Here is a 23,044-nt window from a genome sequence, read left to right on the forward strand (position 1 = left end):
GGTTGGTTTGACATCAGCTAAAATTTCTTTTCTACCGTTTACAGAATAACTGCACAAATTTGCAAAAATTTGTTGATTTGGAAATACAACCCTACATGATCAATGTCACAGCAGCAGCTGAGGTGCACAGGAGGCTTCTTTGTCAGGACAATGGACGATGTGTGGGAAGAACCTGGTGAGCCTTGACATATCTGCATTTAAATCCTAAAAGCTCCCAGACAAATGCCTTGGGGGACCAAGGATTTATCATGAGAGGAGAAGCATCAAATGAAGATCTGGAAATAACGACAGAGACATTTGTCTGCTACTGCTATCAGTGTTATGAAGGAACTGGCTGTGTGGAAGTTAAAGTTGCTGATGACCATCCAGGGAGCCCTGCAGACCCTGTCCCAGCCAGAAGATTTGTAGTGATCTGCCTGCTTCCTTTGCCTTTGATAGATCTTTCCTAACTGCTGCGTAGTCAAAGGGCTGGTTTCAGTCAGTCGAGAGGGATGGTAGAGTGGATCCAACAAAAAATCTTACATGCCCTGCAGCTGGGGATTGGACATGTCACGGTCCCAGACGTAACCCAAACCCTGCAGCTGTGCCCTGAGGTGTAATGTCCGTAAGGGACGGAGAGAGTGGGGCACCTTGAAGGCTGAGTCAAAGACACATGGGTCATAGGAATAAGTCTTGATCCCATCTTCTGAGATTAGGTGGTTTAGGAGGCCAGAAGCCAGGTTTCTGCCCAGCTGACAGCCACAATCAGGACAGCAGAAGCCTGCTACTGCTGGAAAATGTAGTGTGAGGTTCACTTTTCCCTCTGTAAAGAGAGGAGGAGTCTACATTTATCTACCTCTTACTGGATGGCATACTGGATAGAGCATCCTCCTGGAAAATGGAAGATAAGGGGGAGGTTTCTAGTTACTTTTCCATGTGAGTGAAGAATTCAAGTCCATGTTTTCCTCTTTCATGTCCCACGTGATAGAGGTGTTATGCTTTGAGCCCTCCACTAGGTAGAAAGGAATGAAAGAGTCAGGAGATCAGGAAAAAGAAAGGACAAGCCGCACTGTTGATTAGTGTATTTACTGAGAAAGGAACGCATATATTTTAATCCAACAACAACGGGTCTCCCTGTGGTTTTTTTATGCCGTGACTATTTAAAATAAAATTATTAAGTAGTGCTGGGAGCAGGAACTCCATCTCTTTCATCCCGAATCTATGACAATACTCCAATGACTTCTAAATTTAAAGCTAGTGAAAGCGCCCCATGGCTATTATAGAGATGCAGTCAACAAGGATCAGGCAAGTTTATTATCTTTGACATGAAACTTATTTAGGTCCCAACTGCCATTGTAAGATCCACCCCCTCTGGAGGGGGTGGGAAGGCTCCCAGAGCTCTCCCTCCAGTCAGCAGGGAGAAGAATGCTCTTCTAGGGGTGACCGTGAGCAGAAAGCATACCTGGCATATCTCCAGGGCACTCTGTCAACCTCCAGCTTCTCAGCTTCCTAGGGGCTAAGTATTCTTGAGAGAGAATTTACTTGAATGAAACAATTACAAACCATTTGGTTATTAATAATACACCTGAAAATATGCATGTTATGTATATATACATGTGAAATAATTGTGTCTTTATATTAGAGTCTCTGTAGCTAGAAAAAGAATAGACAAATAGCCATAATACAGATAGGGGGACCTATGAGGCCTATGCTGAGTTCCCTGCTTTTTTTCTATTATTTGACCCAGGCAAATGTGAAAACCGCCATCCAACTCCCACTGGCCTCCATTATTCCTTTTGTCCCAGAACCTTAAAGATCCCATCAGGCTTAGACCTCTGTGATTTTGCACCTCCTAGCAGCTTTTCATTCTTCAAACATATACTATTATCCTCATATCTAACCTCAGTGTGTTATTGCTGTAATAACTATGCTAAACAAATGATTGTAAGGTGAATGACACTATGTTAATAGTTGAAGGCAAGTGAGAAAAACTTTCATTAATTTTTTTGACAGAACTCCTTTGTAGAAAGAAAAAATTTAAATTCCATTTAAGTTAGGGGAGATTGTGACTAAACCACAGCCAATCAATAAGAAATAAATTGAGTTTAGAATGATCCTCTTTAAAATAAATATATATATATGAAATTCAGGCTGTTTCTTTAAAAAAACAATTTTGGGAGATCCACTAAAATTTTTCTAAAGCATATTTTTATAGTGAAAAAACCGAGATATTCTGGTTGAATTTTTTTTGGATGGAACAGCTTTCATAAAAATGCAGTTTGTTAAAATCAAAGTGCTCATTGTGGTGGATTTTTCAAGGTGTAAAAATGTTTCATTTGACATTCTGCTTGTGCTGTAGGACTGAAGTACATGCTAATAGGAAACAAAATATCTTAATGTTTTCTGAGCGGCATTGGATTAGATGTTAGTTTTGACTCTTGCTGTCTTTGTTAAGGTCACATCTTACTGCTCATAGTAACTAAACAATGGGAAAGTGAACCACTGTTTTATAAAATCAAATTTCAAACTCTTCTGTGAATGTGTTAAATAACTTGTTAAGTATACCTGCTAAACGGTAATGATAAAATTAACTAATCTCTGTAAGTTCATGAGAATGGATGCTTTTAAGTGTAATAAACATGCTTTCTCTTATTATAGTACAAATTGTGATTCTTCCTTTCATGCTTTGAGAGGCTAGACATTTCCTAGTAATATCATGTGAAAATAATAATATATGAAACTAAAGATCACAAGACAGCTGATAAACGCAGAAATATTTAGTCAGTGCTTTTGATGGTCTGTCCCAAAGCCACATGAAGGTCAACAGTAAGCTTCCCTTGGTTTCAACAGGCCTTGCATCAAGCTGGGATGCCTCCCAGTGAATTACACCACGAGAGTCTTGAGACTTTGATGGGTGCCTCTTCCATGGTAGAACTTCCCTAAAATCGATCAGAGGGCATGCATTACCAGCAAAAACAAGTTTTGAAGAAGCTTGTGTAGGTGCCTAAACACAAAAGATATCTAAAAAACATCTAGAAGACCTTATTATCTACGTTGTTAAAGGATTCCATAAGCTGCTAAGCACTTAGATAACCAGTAAATGTCCTATGTGATTTGGTATTTAACAATGTTTATTTGTATAAGGTATAAGAATAACCATAAATATTCTTCCACCTAGCCAAAAGCTTAACAAAGGCAGCTAAAAATCTGCATGTACCTCACTAATGATTGAAACCATGTACAATTTTCTGTACATCTAGTCTTTTAGCAGAGGCAACCAAGGTTACTGAAATGGTTTTGCAGTTGTGAATGACAACAGGACATAAGGAAAAGTGCTCTGATGTTACTGCCTGCTGATCACCCTCCTAGGCTCTTCCATGAGTCACTTTGAAATGGGAAATCAGACACTATGAATTTCAGGTAATTTGGAACCTCCATTTGTAGTATTCTCTGGTATTGATATGCTGTACCACAATACCCACTGGCTTGATGTTGATGAATATATCTTCTCTTTTTGCTTCAATTTACTGTCATCCTGGCAAAGGACAGATGTTTGAAACTGGCACCTGGTTGCAGTCATACCATGAAGTGGCTGTAAAATTCATGGCCTTTCTCCTTCACCTAGGTCCAACCAGGCAAACCCCATCTGTATGTGTAGCCAGTTAGGAGGTACAGATCCAAGTGACAGCAAGGTTAAGTTCATGTTTCAAATTAAATCAGAAATTCTGACCTGGTGTAGGCAGCCCTTGTCTCAGTCCTCCTAGCTTATTCAAAACTAAACTGTTTTCCTCCCGTTAGCCTCGAGGCAGCTGAAGGGTAATGCTGCACCTCCGTGCCCATTTCTGCTGCTTGATCTTACAGACAGGAATTTTTCTTTATCACTCAACCAGTTCCAGATGTCTGGATGTTGATCTTAATCCCAGGCTGGGGCTTTGCTGCAAATCTGTTTGACAGTCAAGTGCAAAATAGATTTGCCTTGGTGTAATTCAGTTGCCTGACTCCCCGAAATGATGGTTAAACTCATAGCAGTAACACTGTTAAGTACAGCATTTTAAACACTGTACATTGCACATTCATTTTTAATTGTGTTCTGTATTGAAACTGGTGGGAATAGGGCTCCTAAGTACATTTAATGAGTCAGGTTAATAGTTAGGATTTTGTTTCTATTATTCTCATTTTCCTGTGGAGGGGATTAAAGAATAACTACCTGTCTGTGCCCTGGTACTCTCAGTTATGACAGATTATTTTTGCCTATATTGAAAAGTTTAATCACCACTGTCATTGTATTAAGAATAGTGGAACAGATTACAGAACTCTTGTATCTTTTTGTATAGTCTTCCACCTTGTGCTCCACTGACGGAAGTCTGAGGTATGTCATTTTCTGAAAATTACAGAATTACATTTCATTCTTAATTTATCTTGAACCCTAACTCGCTGAATTAGTACCTGATTTTCTACTGGGCTCTGACTTTAATGCAGGATTTTCTGAACAGGCCCATCTTAAAAAAAAAAAAAAAAAAAAAAAGATTCAGAGCAGATTCAGAGGTGCTGTGGCTTTCATCTGCTATGGGAACATAGTCAATGGGGTTGCTTACTCAGATTCCTTTTCACAGACTGGTATACCCTATGAACTCCCTACAGAAAGTGAAGTCTCAGCTACACAACTTCCTCAGTATTTAGAAGGGAGATATTAACTGTTTTTACAGACTTCTGTTCTTCTGATTCTTTGGGAATTTGTGTATGCGTTTTGCCTACAAACATGTTTTGAGAAAGTGGGAAAAGAGAAATACAATATGAACTAGACAGGCTGATAACACGTGGCAGGACATTTGGATTCAAATTCTTTCCTTGTTTTGACAGAAGTGTCACACCACCATCCTATCCAAAAAAGATGCTTCAGATCCTTAGTCAAGCAAGTCTTGTAGTTCAGCCCATGCCTCTCTGTAAAGGCAAGCCTCCTGAACAGAAAGTCAACGCTCTGCTATTCCAATGTCTTAATGACGGCAACGAATCTATGACCGCAATGAATCTGTTTTCTGCTAAGATTCTGGGTAAACAGTAATTCTTGAAAGCAGGAGCTTAGCTCTTCCTGACATCCACATTTCTGTAAGGATTCCCTCTCAACAGACAAGCAAGGTTATGCTGAAATCTGCCAGGACTGGCTCCAGTTACACCTTTGATGTGGCTGCGGAAAACGTGGCTCTTTCTTTAACCTGGATGTGGTTGGTGAAGGTTTGCGTGTTGATTCTCTGAAGATTTGTTTAGAGCTGGAGCAGCTCTGCAGTTTCCTGCTGCATGGGGAAATTGCTCCTCAGCAAAGAAAAGCCTAGCCTTTTTCCAAATCTTCAGGCACAGGTCACTGAAATGATCACTGTACTGAAGGTGAAGGCTTTCCCAGCCATCGCTGCATCTATCAGAGCCATCTATGTTAAACAAACCTGGACGCCGGCTTGTTTCTCCCAGAGAGTGGGAGGAGGGATGGCAGCCGTGCATTTAGGGAAAAGTCCTTTGTTTAAAAAAATGGATCACTGAAATAAAGACTACTACACGCCCCTGCTACCAAGAAAATCACTCTTTATTAGAAAGCAACGCAGACTTAACTAGCATTCAGTTAAGCCAACACGAATACAAAGGATTCACACGTAACTCCTAGGGGGGAAGAAGTGGGTGTCTTTATAGGTGGTAAAACCCTTTTCTCCACTTTCTATGTATACCGCTTTTATTTTAATAATACACTTTTTCTTACACTTTTTTATATTCTGCATTGTGATTTATTGCATTCTAAATATAAAAAAGGATCTGATTCTATTAGAATTAGAAAGGGCTTTGGTTATGTTTTAAATGAATACAGTATAAAAGAAAATGTGTAATTTGCAGCCTGGTCTTGCCTTTATCTGAATGATTATTAGAGTTTCTGTCTGGTAAAATGAAATAGCACCACTCTACTTCACATATATCATGGTCTTATCTTGATACAATATGGACTTCAGCAGCAGTGACTTGCTTGCACAATAATGTGGAGCAGATAGAGAAAACGTAGTGTGGCTGACATTAGACTTCCCAGAAGTTATGAAACAAGTCCAGGCAATGTTTGTTTATCTCCTAAGACAAAGTTTTTGTCAGTTACCAGAGAAAACACAGATTCTGGAGCTTCCCTCGCCTTCCTTCGCTACCCTAATTCTCCAAAGGCCATTCAGCTCCCGGGCCTTCAAGTTCATTAGAACATTTGTCCGGGACAGCAACGTGTTGAATGTTTCAAGAAGCAGAATTGAAAAGAGAAAGAACAAAAATGCAACAACTGTGCTATGCACATAGGCAATATCCACACCTGCTGGGGAATTGAGCTTCACAAGGGACGCAGTCCACTCCCACCGAGAGCTCGCAAAATCCTTCCAGTCACTTAGACAGGAGTGTCAAACTTCCATCCGATAAAAGTGTGGGACTCTTAAAACTTAATTTTGATTCATTATGATAGCTAACACACATCCATAAAGGATAACAAAGGCTCAAAATGTAAAATTTGGTTCCACATTTTGACACTTACTCCTAAAACTTATGTCAATCAGGTCCACAGTTTTTTGGTTGGGTTTGTTTTTTTTTTTTTAAACCTTCAGAGTGTTCTCTCTAGCACTTGTATTGATTATATCTGGTTCATAAGGAATACTTAATGTCAAAGAGCATTACAGAAAATGTACTATCTTTCTGAATTTTAGCCAGCTGTTTGATGTATAACATTGGCAGTTTAAACCTCCTGATGAATTTTTAAACCATTTGGAAAATAAATCAGAGACTTTGGTGGGACTTCTCTGATTTACAGCAGCTGGGAATTTGACCCTGAGTGTTTTAGAACAGGCTAATTGCCAATCAATAGGAAAAACTTTCAGCTGGTATGTGAAAAATAACATTTAACTGCCAGTTCAGTCCCTGGCTTTTCTGATGGAATTTTTGCAACGAAAATTGTCTCCGTAGTTTCAGTGGCTGCCCAGGTAGCGGTTACAGTTCCTGCTCAAAGCAGCTGCCATGGCCTCACGTGCTTTTGGGGCAGGAGGCAAAGGAGCCAGGAAGTACGTGAAAGGGGGAGAAATGGGAATACAGCCATATGAGACTTGTGGGACGTCCTCCTGGGAGCTGCTATGAGTCAAAACAGGTCTTACTTAGTGTAACCGTGTGCCTAAAATTAGCACCAGCTTTCTGATGCTAACCAGATTCCTAGATAGGCACAGGAAGGATAGCACCAGTGAAGGATGATCTGTGTAAGATGCAGAGGTATTGACACTCAGTGCGTGGACCAAGTATACAGCAAAAATCAAACACCTAACCTGAATGAGTTGGCACAAGTCTGGCCAACATCTGCCCCCACTGAGGGTCCACAGCATCACCCGAGTATGGGCTCCTATTGGAGGTGCTGACAACCATCTTTTGAGTAACAGCCTCAAAAGCATTTGTAGCATTTGCTATAAATTATTGTAACATTTGCTACAAATGGCTATAGTGTTTGCCAAGGGGCTGGGGCCGATCTCAGCAGCAAGCTGTAGAATTTAGCTTTCTTCTTGCTCCTGCTGTCTATAGTCTGAACATTTTATCTTGCCAACTTGATATATTAGGCCTACAATTGCATGGTATTTTGGGTAAAGCAGAACGTTCAAGGCCAAACAGAAGACCTAAAAGAATCTCAGGCCTGTTTTCCTACTCTTCCCCAATGCTTGCGTATGGGAGGCTGCTGGTGACCTGCTCTCATCAGACACCCCAAACCTGACATAGTAAGCCAGTAAGCCATAATTGTTCATTATGTCTGTTCTTGTTAACAATTTTTTAGTCATATGGAAGATAGATGAAAAAGGCCGTTTGAAAGATGGCCCACTGGCATCGCCCCTTCTTGGACTCCTACCTCTTGGCAGCTTGGCTTGCACAGCAGGCCTGCTGTTCTTGGCTGAGGCTGGAACAGCAGGCACAGAAACGGCCCAGGTGGAATTATCTATTTTTAAACTGATTTCTGCATCAGCAGATATTGGAAGCTGATCTATAACTCCAAAAGGGCATCAAATCTCTCTCATATCCGCTCCCACACCAAACTCACATCCCATTTCCCCGAGGTTAAAGCTTTACTCCGAGAAGTCAGCTCCAGGTGGATGAATTTCCTAGAATGTGCATTCATTAGTTATGCTGGCATAGCACAGTGAGGGTGGAGAGTGTTACACAAGCAAGTAGTAATGCTACTAATATGTGCTATTGTTAAGGCTATTAAAATACCAACTGGCACTGCAGAAAATTTGGTGTCATTAAATACATATTAAGGCTTTATAATGAACTATCAGCATGACCGGTCCTGTGCAACCTTGGCAGACAGAGTTTTAGAGGAACACGTTCACTTCGCAGCTTTGTAGCGCCGGGACTGTTCTCTGAAGGCAGAGCAGCGAGGGCAGCGGTGAGCATCACCGTGGAGCCTGGCACTGGGTGCAGGGCTGCAAGCGGGCTGTGCTCTCCAGGGCTGCCTGCACCCTGGTCCATGACACTGCCACCCCCCCACGCGCTAGTGAGCCCCTGGGCAGGGAAGGGAATGGCCATGACATGCACCCGAGCTGTGTCCAGAGGGAGCATCTAAACAGTGCAAAGCTTTGGAGGAGAGGGGAAGGTGAGATGTGACTGCTGGGCTCTGTGGCCCCGTCTGCTCTGCAGCAGGGTGAAGCACTGGTAGGTGAGTTGGTAGAGGCCATCAGATAACTCCTTGGCTGGCGCACTGACAGCCAGCTTTGCTAACTCCTGCACATTTACCATTGTTTTTCAATACCTGGTGGATTTCTTCCAGTGCTGGCTGGCAAAATATATAGTATGGAAGAAATAACACCTTTCATTTATGCAGGTGAGCATTTGGCTGGGGTTAGCTTATGGACAGGCTTCTCCAAGCATGCTTTCTTTTTCTGTCTGAAAATTTTGCCTGGGTTTTCTATGCATGTTCATGGCTGCAGATGAGATCAGGTAAGTGACATGTGAGCATTGGATCTGACCCTTTTGAGAAACAGCACACCTATTCTATGCATGCTGCAGACCCAGTGTATCTCAAACACAAGCAGATGTTCTCTGCAGATCAGCTATAAAACTTCTGCCCCAGAAGGCCAACACTTCCCAGAGGTGCTGGACCACTGCTCAAGCCACATTAGTTTTAACCTATGTGGTGTGGAGGAATGACTGAAAACTCATAAAGCCGAATGTCAGTAAGAGCTTAATGCATATTGTTTTTAAAACTTGGTGGCATTTATGTCACTTGTACAATGATTCCTATAAACACCTGCTCTTCTATAGTTCATCCAGCCTGTGAATCTTGAAATGCTTTACAAAGGCCATAAACAGCCACTTTACAGATAGTCAAACTGTAGTCCAAAGAGACAAATTATCTTGGCTCGTCTTGCATCTGGCTGGTGGCTGAGCCAAGAATAGGACAAGACCCCCTGGACCCCAAATGAATGTGCTACCCCCAAAGCCAAAGGATGAACAGGATCCTTACTTATCACAAACTATTGCAACTGCACATCCCACAAAAGAAGACGTCCCCGAGCACAGTACAGGGAGGGCCCAATGGACAAATAGTCCTTTCTTTGCCTCAGAAATCTATAATGATTCCTCTGGGGACTTTCTCATGGTTTTTTTCAGTGCTTGTGGTTAAAAGCACTGGCATAGCTCTTGTCGAGTCTGTGCAGTTATGGCAGCATACATCTGTTGGACTCCTGACCCTATCTATTCTCACCAAAGGCTGCTAAATGTGAGGAAAGGTACCAGAAATGACCTGTGGTCTATCTGTACTGGGACCTTTCATTCATTCATTCATTCATTCATGCAAAAAAATCACATACAGACTTGCACAAAAAGAAGTAAAAACGGGGATTGCAATCAGCAGGGGGTTTCCGACTTTGCCAAGTGAAGCTGTGAGCAGTGTATCTGTCTTAACTGGTTTAGCTAAACTACATCGTATCCTTTCTTGAATGCTTTTAAACTGGTAAAAGTAGCTTTAATTCACCCTGTCTCCCTTTACTCCTACAGTGACTTAAAGCAACTTGAGCAAAAGCCCTTTACTTTAGCATAAAAGTGCCACACGAAGGTTTTAATGTAGTCAGTCCCACTCTAAATGCACACCTCTAGCGAGCCCACAAGCAGCATTCCCAGCTCTCCCCATCCGTCTGCCCCCAGTTCCAACTGCTGAATAGGGAAGTCCTAAATTACTGACTGCTGAGCCTGTGGAAGCAAGCCTCAAAACATGGTCCTCAGGCTCGAGACCTAGAAAGCATGGAGGCACTTGACTGAAAAGCATCTCCAAAATGTCTGCAAAGTGGGTGGCTTTGGTGGCCTGCTCTGCTGTCACCGACTGTTGGGAGGGACCAGCCTCCCTGGGTACACACCAGGGAGTGAAAGCCTCCCTGGGCACACACCTTCGGGTGTACGGCACCACTGGCAGAAGAGCTGTGGATCTTCCATGCGGTCCCTCGTTAATGTTCATTTAGCTCACGGTATTAAAACCCGATTTACAGACAAATAAGCACTGTGAGAACTGTCGTGCCTACTTGCTGAAAGTGTTATTGCATATCCAAAAATCAACAGAAAGAACTATGGTCTATGAAACGGTATTTATTTATGGTGCCACCAAGCCTATGAAATAGAAATCTCCTTCAGCTGTAGTAGATTAGCTTTATTTACGTGGTTTGCCTGCTTCTTGAGCGTAACCCAGTACACAGATTTTACACAAAAATCTTTAAAATTTTATGTTCTGACCTTTTTCAGGGTAAGTTAATGAATAATGCCCTGAATAATACCCACAATTTTAACGTGTTTTCTGACGAGATCAATCAAATAATTTCAATCAAGCTTTAAGGCAAGTCTTAATGAGGAAAAATGTCAAATTTACGTTTTAAATTTTTCTCTCCTTTCAAATAAAATTTGCTGTTTCCTCAAGAGGTTCTTCAAAGAAAACTTGCTCATTAAAATATTAATTGGAAACAGACAGAAAGGGTCATGACGAGAGTCACATATCTATTGAAATCTGCCTAGAGGAATGTGATTACCTAGTTTCTCAAATAGACTTTGTAGCACTGATCAATTCATTGCATCGAAAAACATGGCAAGATAACCTTTCTAATCTTCTCTTTGCTCAGAGGAAGTTCTGATGGTGTAGAAATGAACAAATATAGTGAGAGTTACAACTTTTTCATATTATTTCCTAGGAAAGGACCACTTCCAAAATAAGGCAAACCTTTCTAGTGAATGAAAATAGAAGAGTGGCATTGCCTTCCCTTATTCCAGTCTTCGCTATGGAGTATATTTTTTCCCACAGTGCAACCCAAATCTTTTTTGTCAGGATGACTCAAGCAATAGGAAAAAAACATTGTTTTCTGACTCTTGCCTCGGTAACTCTGTGTCCCAGTGCTGGCTTCCAGGGCGCTGCTTTCTGAAGGGCTCCAAGTCCCTTCCTGCACGGTGGCGCTGCGGGCAGGAGCCTGGGCAGCTGGGGAAGCACCACAGCAACAGGGTCAACAAACCAAACTCCTCCCGGCCACGCGGGGAGAGGGAATTAGAAATGCAGTCCATTTACACTGGCAGAGGTGTAAACTTGCCCTGCCTCTGCTGGACAGGGTTTCAGAGTAATCAGAAAAGAACCTTTCTGGGTTTGCAGCAGCATATGGGCATATGGGCAGAGCTTTTGTAAATGTGCTAGGGCTGCCCAAGCATCCCCACAGCCTGCTGTTAGGCAGCATTGCTTGCCAGTGGGTTATGTCTAGCTTGACTAAGGAGGCCTGGTGCACTAGTTCAAGAGGAGTCCAGTAAAAAGTACAAACATGCTGAATTCAAGCCTCCGTCTATCCACCACCCTTCCGGCTCCTGTCGATGTTTCAGAAGCTTGCAGATTTTTCAATGGGTGGTTTTCGTTCTCTACATCCCTGATCAGGGACTTCACTTTTTACAAAGCACCGAGTGCTTCCAACTGCATACCAAGAGCCCTCACACCCCTCCTGGTTTCAGACGCTGGGAGGAGGTTGGGATCGCTTTGTTCACCGTGCCAAAGAGTACATGCTGTAACAAGTGAATGTGGGCATAAGCGGTGTGCCACAAACTTCACTCCGTGCCACTTAGGGAACGACTGGGAGAACTGGATTTCTGCCAGCCAGTATAAAGGTAAGGTAGCCTGGGAACAGGCAGTTCTGGTAGCTCTCTCCTGCAGAGCCTTGTAAGCAGCGGATCTCATCAGAACCAGGTAAAAAAACTATGCATGAATTTGCTTATTTTGGTTTAAGCTGGGTCATGCCTAAGCTAAGGGTGGGATTCAGGTATATCCCACCTTGGCCTACAGCTGCTGTCCCAGAGGGACATGGGGACTCCTGTGCATCCTGTGTCTGGAGCACAAGTCTTAAAAGTAGGCTGAGGAGAGACCTTGTCGCCCTCTACAACTGCCTGAAAGGAGGTTGTAGTGAGGTGGGTGTTGGTCTCTTCTCCCTGGTAACAGGTTTAGGTTAGACATTAGGAAAAAATTTTTCACAGAAAGGGTTGTCAAGCATTGGAATGGGCTGCCCAGGGAAGTGGTCAAGTCCCCATCCCTGGAGGTATTTAAAAGATGAGTAGACAAGGTGCTTAGGGACATGGTTTAGTGGTGGGATCGCAGTGTTAGGTTAACGGTTGGACTTGATGATCTTAAAGGTCTTTTCCAACATAAAAAATTCTATGATTCTATTCCTGCCAACCCCATGGATATACCTGGGATAGAACAGGGTAGTTATAGTGTACTGTATATAGACAACAGAATTATCACCAAGCGTCTTTACAACTGTTTGCACTGATGTTTTGGGGTTTTAGACTGCATAAATTTACATTTAGAAAAGAAATGGCTGTGTCCTAATGCATGGGGACACTCACAAAGATGGTTTGTTTTTCTGTGCTTACTAATAGATGTAGACTGGTAGCCACCACAACGAGCCAAGATGCTTACACCTAGCATGCAGATGTTACCAAACCCCTAAAAATCCTCTGCTCTAGTGCTCTAGACTGCTACATTCCTTCAGCACATCAGGCTTTCCTAGTAATGTCTCATCACCACCTGACTCCCTGGAGACATTTATGGTTTGGTGGGATTCTCTGGAAGTCTCATCTATCTGACCAGCAGAGAGTGATTTGCTTAGTGTCCTTAGAGCATATCTCCTGGATATCTGAGGGAAATCCAATGATAAACTCCAACCCTATCTCATTTTATCCAACAGCCTATATTGTAGGAAATGCATTTGAAAGACCTTCGCTGATCTTGTTTGGGAGCAGAGCCTTAAACCCAGGCATCCTGCACTTCTGACTTGGTGAATCTTTAGATAGTGATACAAAAAAAAAGTACTTTCGCTGAAACATTACAGTGGAAAAAATAGGGATCTTTTGTTCTTTGTACATATAATATGGTTATTTTTGCACAACAGAAAGACAAAGACGAGGGTGTTGGGGCTGTGAGGGCTGGCTGCTCCAGGAGGGATGGACAGCCGAGGGTGACCCCAGCATGGGCCATGCCCTCACCAAAAGGTGCAGTCCCATGGGGGCTGGACATGGCAGGCAGAGCCAGGTGCTGGTAATGGGACCCACTGACAGCCCCAGATGAGGCAAGTGACGAGCCAGGTCCGGGGGCTGCCCCAAGAGCCCAGTCAGGAGCAGCAGTAGATAGGGCTGGAGATGAGAGGACAGCATGGGTCCAAGGCATCCACCCAGGAGACAAGGCCAGAGACAGCAGTGGAAATGGGCACCCCTGCAATGTCTCTGGGTCAAGAAACAACAGCCCCAGGCTGAGCTGAAATGGGTCTCCTGGGCCATGGGCTGGGGTAGAGGCGAGGTTGGGCAGGGACAGAAAGGCCATCAGTGCCTTCAGGGCCATGGCAGAGAAATGTTTGAACCTGTTTTGTCAAACAGTCACCAACACATGGAAGATAAAGGCTCCAGGCATGAGATGAGGCACATCCGTGAGAATCTTCAGATGCTGTGACATAGGTACCTCTCCTAACAACTTGCTGCAGCAGGAAAAAACCTCAGGTTCCCTAAACTTCCAGCAGCATGCCCTAGCTGGGTGTTTATTTTGAGAAAGGCAGGGCAAGAGAGTTTTTTGAAGCCTACAAGTAATAAATTTAAAACCAGATCCCGCCCTGTAAGGTATGGGCTCTGCAGGCCATGGACGAAGTGCTGGATTAAGATCTCTTGGAACTGCTCTGGCTTCTGCCCTTGACATATCTGGTGGCCATACAAATGTCTGTGATTGTATTTCACCTTCAAAAAGTTTCTTAATTCATCATCTTCATGAGATCTCCTGTGGAAATACTAGCACCAATTACTCCTAATTCAGCTTCTTTTCTGAGTGGAATTTACATATTCATTAAATCATTGTCTGCCTCATTTAACCTCAGGATTGAATGGAAAGAGGTCAGGAATGTAGATAAATAGAAATACAAGGAAAATGAAAACAGATTTGAGGAAACCTCCTGTAGTAACAAGCTAAATTAAGCAAAAGAGTAGCTCTACCACACAGATTCTCTGCCGACAAGCTGGGAAATCCCTCCAAATCACTTAGCATCTAAAATGCGCAGTCCCCTCATTTTTAGCACATTTTAGCACAAAGCTTCTACTATCCTAACTAGCCAAAAAAACCCAAGAGCTTTATGCACAGAAATAGCAAGTAACTTAAAATACACATTGCTTCCTTTGGGAAAAAAATAGCTGAACTTTGTGAGAAGCATCTACTAAAAACTGTTCTTGGAGGATACTGAGCATCCTTTCATGAATATATTGCTCAATCTGTCAAATTTATTTACACGCACACAGACAAGCCTGCTATAAACATTACAGTGTTGGTTACTGCTCTTAACAGTGTTAGTGTTGATAACAAGACTGTGGATTTGAGTTTTATTGGGTACATTAATTCCCACCAGTCTGGCATCGTATACAGTAAAATATCTACTTAACAGACATAAATTGGGGATACAATATCAAAAATAACTCTCAGAATTGACACATGCTCAAGATGTTGTCTTCCTCGTAAATTAACAACAGTAGTAGTGGTTAGAGAGATTTCAAATGCCACATTCTTCTCTTAGAAAGACAATTAGGGAAGGAATGTGGTGCTGGCAGGTAGAAAAACTCAGTTGGTACAAAATGGTAGAGCCTGTTAATCTTTGCCAGATCACTGTGTTTGCACTTGCTAATGACAATAAAGAAAGTGCTGTCACTTGGAAGTATTTATATCAAGGTACTACAACCATCTTTTATGCAGCTGAGCAGTATATGAAATAGAGTCAGTTTTCGGCTGTTATTACGCCACCTATTTCTGATGTAAGAGAACACCTTACAGCCCGAGCAGGGCCTGTTGCATCCCTGTTTATCTGCACACTGGGGGCCATATGTTATGATAAACCTGTTTTTACCATTAGTTCAGCTAGTAAGCAGCATAAAGCAGCCCATAAAACAAATCAACAAAGCAAGATTTTAGAAGTGAGAATGCAAAGGATTTTTTTTTTAATTATTAAATCATAAATAAAGTTTCACCTGTCAAAATGCACCTCCTCCTTTTCCCTTTCCTAAAGAGATTAGTAGCAAAGAGAGAAAAGTGCAACAGGTAGCGTAGGAATGCAGGCAGTGGGTTAGGAATTCAGTTGCTTTTCCCCTGGATGAATGCTCTGAAGGGCTCTGGCCATGGTGGGACCCCAGCTCAGAGGAGGAGCTATGCCTGCTCCTCCTGAGGGTGAGGTGTCCATGCCTTGGGCCAGGTTGGACCCTCAGAGCCAGGGCACCACCAGGACTTCTGAAAGAAACCTGCAGGCAAAAGGCAAGCCTCAGGGAAAAAAGAAAATATTTGTAACAACTGAGAGAAATCTTTATTTTCAGCTGCATTTTCCAGCGGTTATGTCCTCTTATTTCCAAGCGATTCAGATAATGCAACCCAGATGCTTCCCTGGCTATCACTTTAAAGACTCCAAAGTTTTCTTCAGGCAGGAAATGAAAAAATCCTTTTATAGCTCTTTCATTTCAACAAATGATTTTGCCTTCAGCTTTTTAACTTCTAACTAAATGCAAAATCTAAATGAAAATGAAAAGTCATTTCAAATGACAAACTTTTTTTCCCCGAATATTTTGATATTGTTGCAACTTTCTCTCCCCTTTCCACTGAGATTTTATGCTGGAGAAAAAGTAAACGATTTCATAGATCTCAGAAATAAGTTTAACTAGAGTAGTGCCCTTTTTAATGCAAAACAGCTTTTCTGGCAGTTCTGCCTCCTGCACTTTAAACACTAAAGTCAAACTACTCTTTAAAACATTTGCTCGATGCATTCTGCAGAACGCTAGGTATCATTTGCTCATTTCCACCCGTGCAGAGGGTGTTCAACATCTCAATGCCTGAGATATTTAGAATGCAAATAAACAGGCGATGGGGATATTTTTTTCTAATATTTACACTGTGGACTCTACGATCTGTGTTTAAGAATGTATTTTATCAACCAGCTCCAACCGACTTAAATAGAATTCAGGCTTTGAAATGCTTTAATACTTAAATGGCTCTGTGGGCCTAAATCTTACTCCCTCCAGTCTAATCTATATTGATAATGGTAATTCAGGGATTACAGCACTGAAAATAGGAACAAGATATACCATCCAAATTTGAACAAGAACTGGGGCTAGAGAAGAAGGTTCAGTAACAGTCCCTTGCAACTTTCAGTGAACCTTGCCCAAAGCCTAAAGAACATTACGTTTGAACCCTTAGAAAAAAGAGAGCATTTTCTTTCAGCCTGTCATAGTCCATGCTCCTTGCAACAATTTCTTTTCTTTTTTAAAACTGGAAACAGAAATAGCAAAAAATGCCACAAGATATCCAACTCTGATGAGCCTACCAAAATCAAGAACAGAGAAATTACTGGAAATTGCATTAGAAAACCTCACCTAGGAAAGTTGCCTAGTTCAGGAAACTTAGATGAATTTCTGTTACAGCTGGACAGCTTTTTGCAAGCTGAACAAAGCTTCTGAATATTCAGGTCTCTGAATTTCCTTTTATTTATGAAAACATTGAATTTAATATTTATACTTATGTATATAAGATCAGGTTTTACACTTTAACCAACAATTTAGGCAACATATGAAGTTTAGCATGTAAAAAGGTCACAAAACCAGACACTGAGTTTACTGGCTTTGGGCAGAATTGAAGGTTCTTCCCTTTGGGGCTTGAATGCTGTTAGTTTTACACACTGCAAAGACCAAATACCTCAAAAAAACTTCTCCTCTAAGGGTCACAAGCCAGCTGTTCCTTTCTACCACATACAAGTTGCAAACCTCAACAAAACATCGCTATCCCCTGCTACTGTTGTGTTTGCTATTGCTTCAGCAAAATTATTCTTCTCCCTCAATTTTCTGCTTTACTCCTGCAAGGGTTCTCTCTATCCCCTATCAAGAGGTTATATCCAGCTGAGTTCGGTGATAGACATTCACCCATCGGCAAACACAGCTGCTTCTGCAGTTCTGCTCGGCTGAAATATATCCCAGTAAGGTGAGTGGGATAATAAGGTTTTCTTTCTTATAGTGAAACCTTTGTGTGTCTCTGTTCCACATCGTCCTGCAGGACTAAGCCAGTTAAGAATACCAACAAGAGCCACAATAGCTAATGGGCTTGTAAGCTGATTTGCATAATGAAAAATCTCTATTAATGTTAACTAACTAATGTGGAAAAACGACGTTTGAAAGAAAATATATTCTTCCCTTTGGAAAATAGTAAAATATGTGGAAAGTTCATACAATCACTTTATTGCCAAAAAGGCTGAGTATCATGCTAAAGGTGGGGGGGAAAATAATATTATTGTATTGTAAAATACAGTGATCCAAAAGAAAAATGTAGGTCAAATGTTAGGAAAATTTTACAACGGATCCAGTAATATTGTGAATTTGTGCAGAAATCTTAAAACTGTGATTTTCCATACAGACATGTCAGAGACGTGGTTATTGATCATGCAAGGAATTCAGCTCACCAGGACCACAGGCTGGTAGGGCCAGTTTTCTAAAGATGGAGATAGCACGGAGTGAGCACTGGGGACAGGACAACTAGATTAATCCCTTGCACCAGGACACATACCAGGCACTTGGTACCTATATTTGAGGGATTTTACACAGCAGGGCCCCGTCACTTCCCTCCATAAATATAGATCACACACTGTTCACCAGCGGATTAATAGTTGCTATTACTCTTGCAATTATCCACACGGACAAAAATGGAAGAAGGAATGGAACCATAAAGGAGGTGTTCAAGCAGGTTTGGAGTGATGCCCTTTGAAATATCTTACCCTTTGGACCCTGGAAGGGCAGGAAAGAGCAGGGATTTTGTCTGCAGACCTTTTGTATGTTAACATGTGAGGAGGTGTGGATTTACCCACTCTGCCTGCCAGTTCCGCTGAAGGGACAATGGAATGCAATTACAGGTTGGGTCGCACCACATACCCTGGCTACCCAATCTGAGCATCTGGGCCATTAAAACATGGCAGCCAAAAAGGAGAGCGAGGGGCTCTTTGCCTACTGCCTGCATTAGTTGTCTCTGAAATTGGTACTCACAGGTGCTGGGTAGCCTCCTTCTTGTGGCAAGGAAACTTCAAAGAGCATCCTTGCGTCCCCACCCAGGGGCAGATGGCCAGCATGGTGTGTGAAAGACAGCTTGCATGTTTGTGGCTTTAGGCATTTTGCTGCCTGACACATCTCATCTTTTACTGACCTAAATTCACGGGGTTTTTTGCAATCGCTTCAGGGCATTCACAGGAGGCTGACTCCACTTTGAAGATGGAAATGTTATAAATGTCAACCACCACCACCACCACCCCCTGTGATTATTTACATGCAAATTTACATCGTATCAGTCATTTACATTATAGCAATCAAAATGGTAAGGTCAGAATTAAGCAAAAGGTCAAAAGGCAGCATTTTCTGCCTGAAAATAATGTGGCACTGAAAAATATTCAACCAACTCAAAGTTGAGCTCAGGTAGAACGATTGATAGGTATCGCACAACTTTTCCTCAGATATGGGACGTGAAGCTTTCAAAACTCCAATGAAGTTGTTACACACTGCCTTCCTGTGGCTCCTGAAAATATTTTCACTCCAAGGTTCACTATAAAAATGCAACTCTGCAGAGCAGTTGCTCCTGCGATCCATTTACAAAGTAATCCTCTCCCTCAGCTCATGACAATTTAACAGCCCTATTCCACTTAAATTCTTTACATTCTAAATCTCTAGGTAACTCTAGAGCCTGATCCTACTCATAGTACAGCCAATGAAAAAAACCATTAGGGAAGGCATTTTATGAGGGTTTGTTTCTTTTTTTTTTTAGAACTGGTAACGAATGCAGTAAATAAATACATTTACTTGGCCTCCTCTTTTCTTTGTTCCTTTCTATTAGCAACCTATAATTTTTTAGCATTTGGTTGCCTTTTTTACCTTCCCAGCCCATTTCTGAATTGCTCCGTAATTCTTCCATGTGAAGACAAGTTCTCTTCCTTTCTCCCCTTTACTAAGAAAATTTGTGGTATAAGAGGATGCTCATTCTTTTCAACCTATATTTCCACTCTGCAGTGTTTTAATTTTACCTTGCATGAACAAACTCAGAGTTATTCACAAATAAAAGCAAGAAAAGATATCTCTCTGCTTGATTTTCCCTCCGAGACAAGAACTACTGAATAAGTAAATTGTATTTGCTGGCAACCAGGCTACATTTTCTGAGTTAGCAGAGGTTCTCAGGGAATTAGTTGTAGTAAATTGCTCAACTTTCACAGGCCAGTGGGCACAGGGTAAATTTAGTGGTAGCAATCAGAGAAGAAAAAGTCTTTCTCCCCCAAAGAATGAAAGATAGTTGGAGAAAAATAATATAAAGCATTTTCTCAGTGAAGGAGTTGTATCTAGGAAAAGAAATGCTAAAAGAGAATAACAAGTATCAGTGGCTGACTAGCTAGTGGCTTCATCTGACTGGGAAAAAAAACCATCATAGAATCATAGAATCATGGAATGTTTAGGGTTGGAAGGGACCCCTAGAGGTCATCTAGTCCAACCCCCCTGCAGTGAGCAGGGACACTGCTAACTAGATCAGGTTGCTCAGAGCCCCGTCCAACCTGGCCTTGAATGCTTCCAGGGATGGGGCCTCCACTACCTCTCCGGGCAACCTGTTCCAGTGTTTCACCACCCTCATTGTAAAGAATTTCTTCCTTATATCTAGTCTAAACCTACCCTGTTTTAGTTTAAAACCATCATGAAGCAGCATCCCTGCATTTGCAATATTGGACACTGATCTGAGCAGAACCCTACTCCAAAAATATGGTAAGCATTCTAAGCAATTTAGGGGAAAAGAATATGAACAGGCATTGAAGAGACCACCATACACATAAAAAAGAAGATAAAAATCACTGATTACACAATGATTCATGGTTAAAGATGACAAAATCATAGGCTATAATAAAAATTGCTGTAGACACAAGGAGAATGAGGATCTGTCGTGTGTCATGTCAAAGGTTATAAATAAAACCAACGGACTAAGCCTAGGAAAGGAGGGAAAGTCAGGTGAATATTAGGATGAAATGAAAGCTGTAAGATTATTTTGTTCTATGGGAAATATTTGAAAAGAATATATGAATTGTTAAAGAACAGACCAGGTGACCTATTAAATTTTATCTCACTTGCAAGATTCTGACAGGTATATTCAGAGAATAAAATGTCATTAACCTCGGTATCATTGATACTTTCATTAAAAGAAGTTAATCTGGCACCTTGTTCCTGTATAAGAAAAATAGAAAATATTTTATTTAGTACACAAGTTGTTGTTGTCTGAATTATTTTGGATGAGAACTAAAAGAATTGAAGCATTTTAGGCCATCACAACTCATTCTGCAGTTTTCTAATCCCTGCAGTGTGATGCAGAGACATTCCCTTGCAACCGTAGCGCTATGATCTGCAAAAAGATGCCAGGTTGTTTCCTATCATCCGTCTGAATTATCCCATCCTCCTTTTGCAGAACTGATGGGGACGATGATGCTTATTATCAAACATGTTTCCATGTGCTGGGCTGAAGTTAATTACACAGGACTTAGGCTGGCTTAGACCTGCTTAGGATCCAGCACGTGACAATGCTCACTGTGTCAGGAAATGAATGACGAGCGCTGCCCTACTAATGCATGGTGTAACCATTAACTCAAGGGCAGTCACAGAAAAACCTATAAAGGAGGTAAAATCAGTAGAGCATAGACACTATTTGCTAAGTGCCAGCTGTTAATGCTGGGTAGTGAGTTAATTTTTAAAGGAAGAATTTGTCATAAGAGAGTCGTACATGCTCCCACAGCTCCCAGATGGATTGTGCCTTGCTGGGATATGGAACCCAGTCCAGGAGCGATGGCGAGGATGGTACAAACAATTTTTCTTCCTGAGCTTGTTTGTTGTCATTACCTATTTTGCTACATTTTATGACTCCTGCTTCCAGATGGCAATTTATAGCTTAGCTGAATCCAAAAAAAGAGGGTAATTTTTCTGCCTTTTTTGCAGATATATTCTTTCATTGTGATGTACAATGTACAGCAAATGTATATTGTGTTTTCAAGTGCTGCTGAAAAGGCATGGGCAGCCACTAGGGTGGTTTTTCCCAGGCACATTTTTACCTACGGCACAGGGAACAGACTGAAGAAATGCCGGCTCCTTTCTTCCTCCTCCTGCTTTATGACTGCCTGATATAACACACATTCATTCATACGCCACGGCCACGATCATATGGAAATGCAGCCACCCCATATAGAATCATAGAATGGTTTGGGTTGGAAGAGACCTTAAAGATCATCTAGTTCCAATGCCCCTGACATGGGCAGGGACACCTTCCACTAGACCAGGTTGCTCAAAGCCCCATCCAACCTGCCTGGAATGTCCCTAGGGATGGGACATCCACAACATCTCTGGGCAACTTGTTCCAGTGCCTCATCACCCCCACAGGGAAGAGTTTCTTCCTTATATCTGATCTAAATCTTTAGTTTAAAGCCATTACCTATCCTACATTACCTGTCCTACCACTACATGCCCCTGGAAAAAGTCCCTCTCCAACTTTCTTGTAGGCCCCCTTCAGGTACTGGAAGGCTGCTATAAGGTCTCCCCAGAACCTTCTCTCTTCCAGGCTGGACAACCCCAACTCACAGAATCATAGAATCATAGAATCACTTTGGTTGGAAAAGACCTTTAAAATCATCAAGTCCAACCTTTAACCTAACCCTGCCATCCCACCACTAAACCATGTCCCTCAGTCTGTCTTCATAGGAGAGGTATTCCAGCTCTCATCATCTTTGTGGCCCTCCTCTGGACTTGCTCCAACAGGTCAATTTCCTTCTTATGTTGGGGGCCCCAGAGCTGAACACAGGACTCAGGTGGGGTCTCATGAGAGCAGATTAGAGGGGCAGAATCACCTCCCTCAGCCTGCTGATCACACTTCTTTTGATGCAGCTCAGGAGATGGTTGGCTTTCTGGGCTGCAAGCGCACATTGCTGGGTCATGTTGAGCTTCTCATCAACCAACATCCACAAGTCCTTCTCCTCAGGGCTGCTCTCAATCCATTCTCATCCCAGCCTGTATTTGTGCTTGGCATTGCCCCAACTCATGTGCAGGACTTTGCACTTGGCCTTGTTGAACTTAATGAGGTTCACATGGGCCTATATCTGAAGATCAGGATGGTATCTGCTGCTGGGTTTCTACTCACTATTTCCTTTACTTTGCTCTGTTTTAGCATCTGGTTTTGAAAGTAAATTAATTTAAGAGGGTGGTTCTTTTGCTTGCAAAGTATTTTAGGCCCATCTTTGGATAACCAGTCTGTTACACAAACAAATTTTGAACTGTTACCTTTAGTTTATGTGATGAGGAGATGAACAAGTGCTTGGCAATGGCATTCAGGAAGCACTCAGGATTTGTTAGCATTCCTGATTTTCTAAAACTAGATTTCTAGCCCCACTAGTGTAACTATTAAAACCAAAGGGTTTGTACATGTGCACGCTTGTAGTAGCGTCTGCATTTGTTTTCTCTGAGT

The 23,044-nt window shown here is 42.0% G+C and overlaps 1 pseudogene; it reads left to right on the plus strand.

Moving 5' to 3' along the window:
• The window catches only part of LOC104125666, a 4,797-nt pseudogene extending 4,348 nt beyond the window's left edge, over positions 1-449 (plus strand).
• The last annotated feature ends 22,595 nt before the right edge of the window (positions 450-23,044 follow it).

The sequence above is a fragment of the Egretta garzetta genome, unplaced genomic scaffold, assembly GCF_000687185.1.
Source record: "Egretta garzetta isolate BGI_Z169 unplaced genomic scaffold, ASM68718v1 scaffold64, whole genome shotgun sequence".
Taxonomy (NCBI): Eukaryota; Metazoa; Chordata; class Aves; order Pelecaniformes; family Ardeidae; genus Egretta; species Egretta garzetta.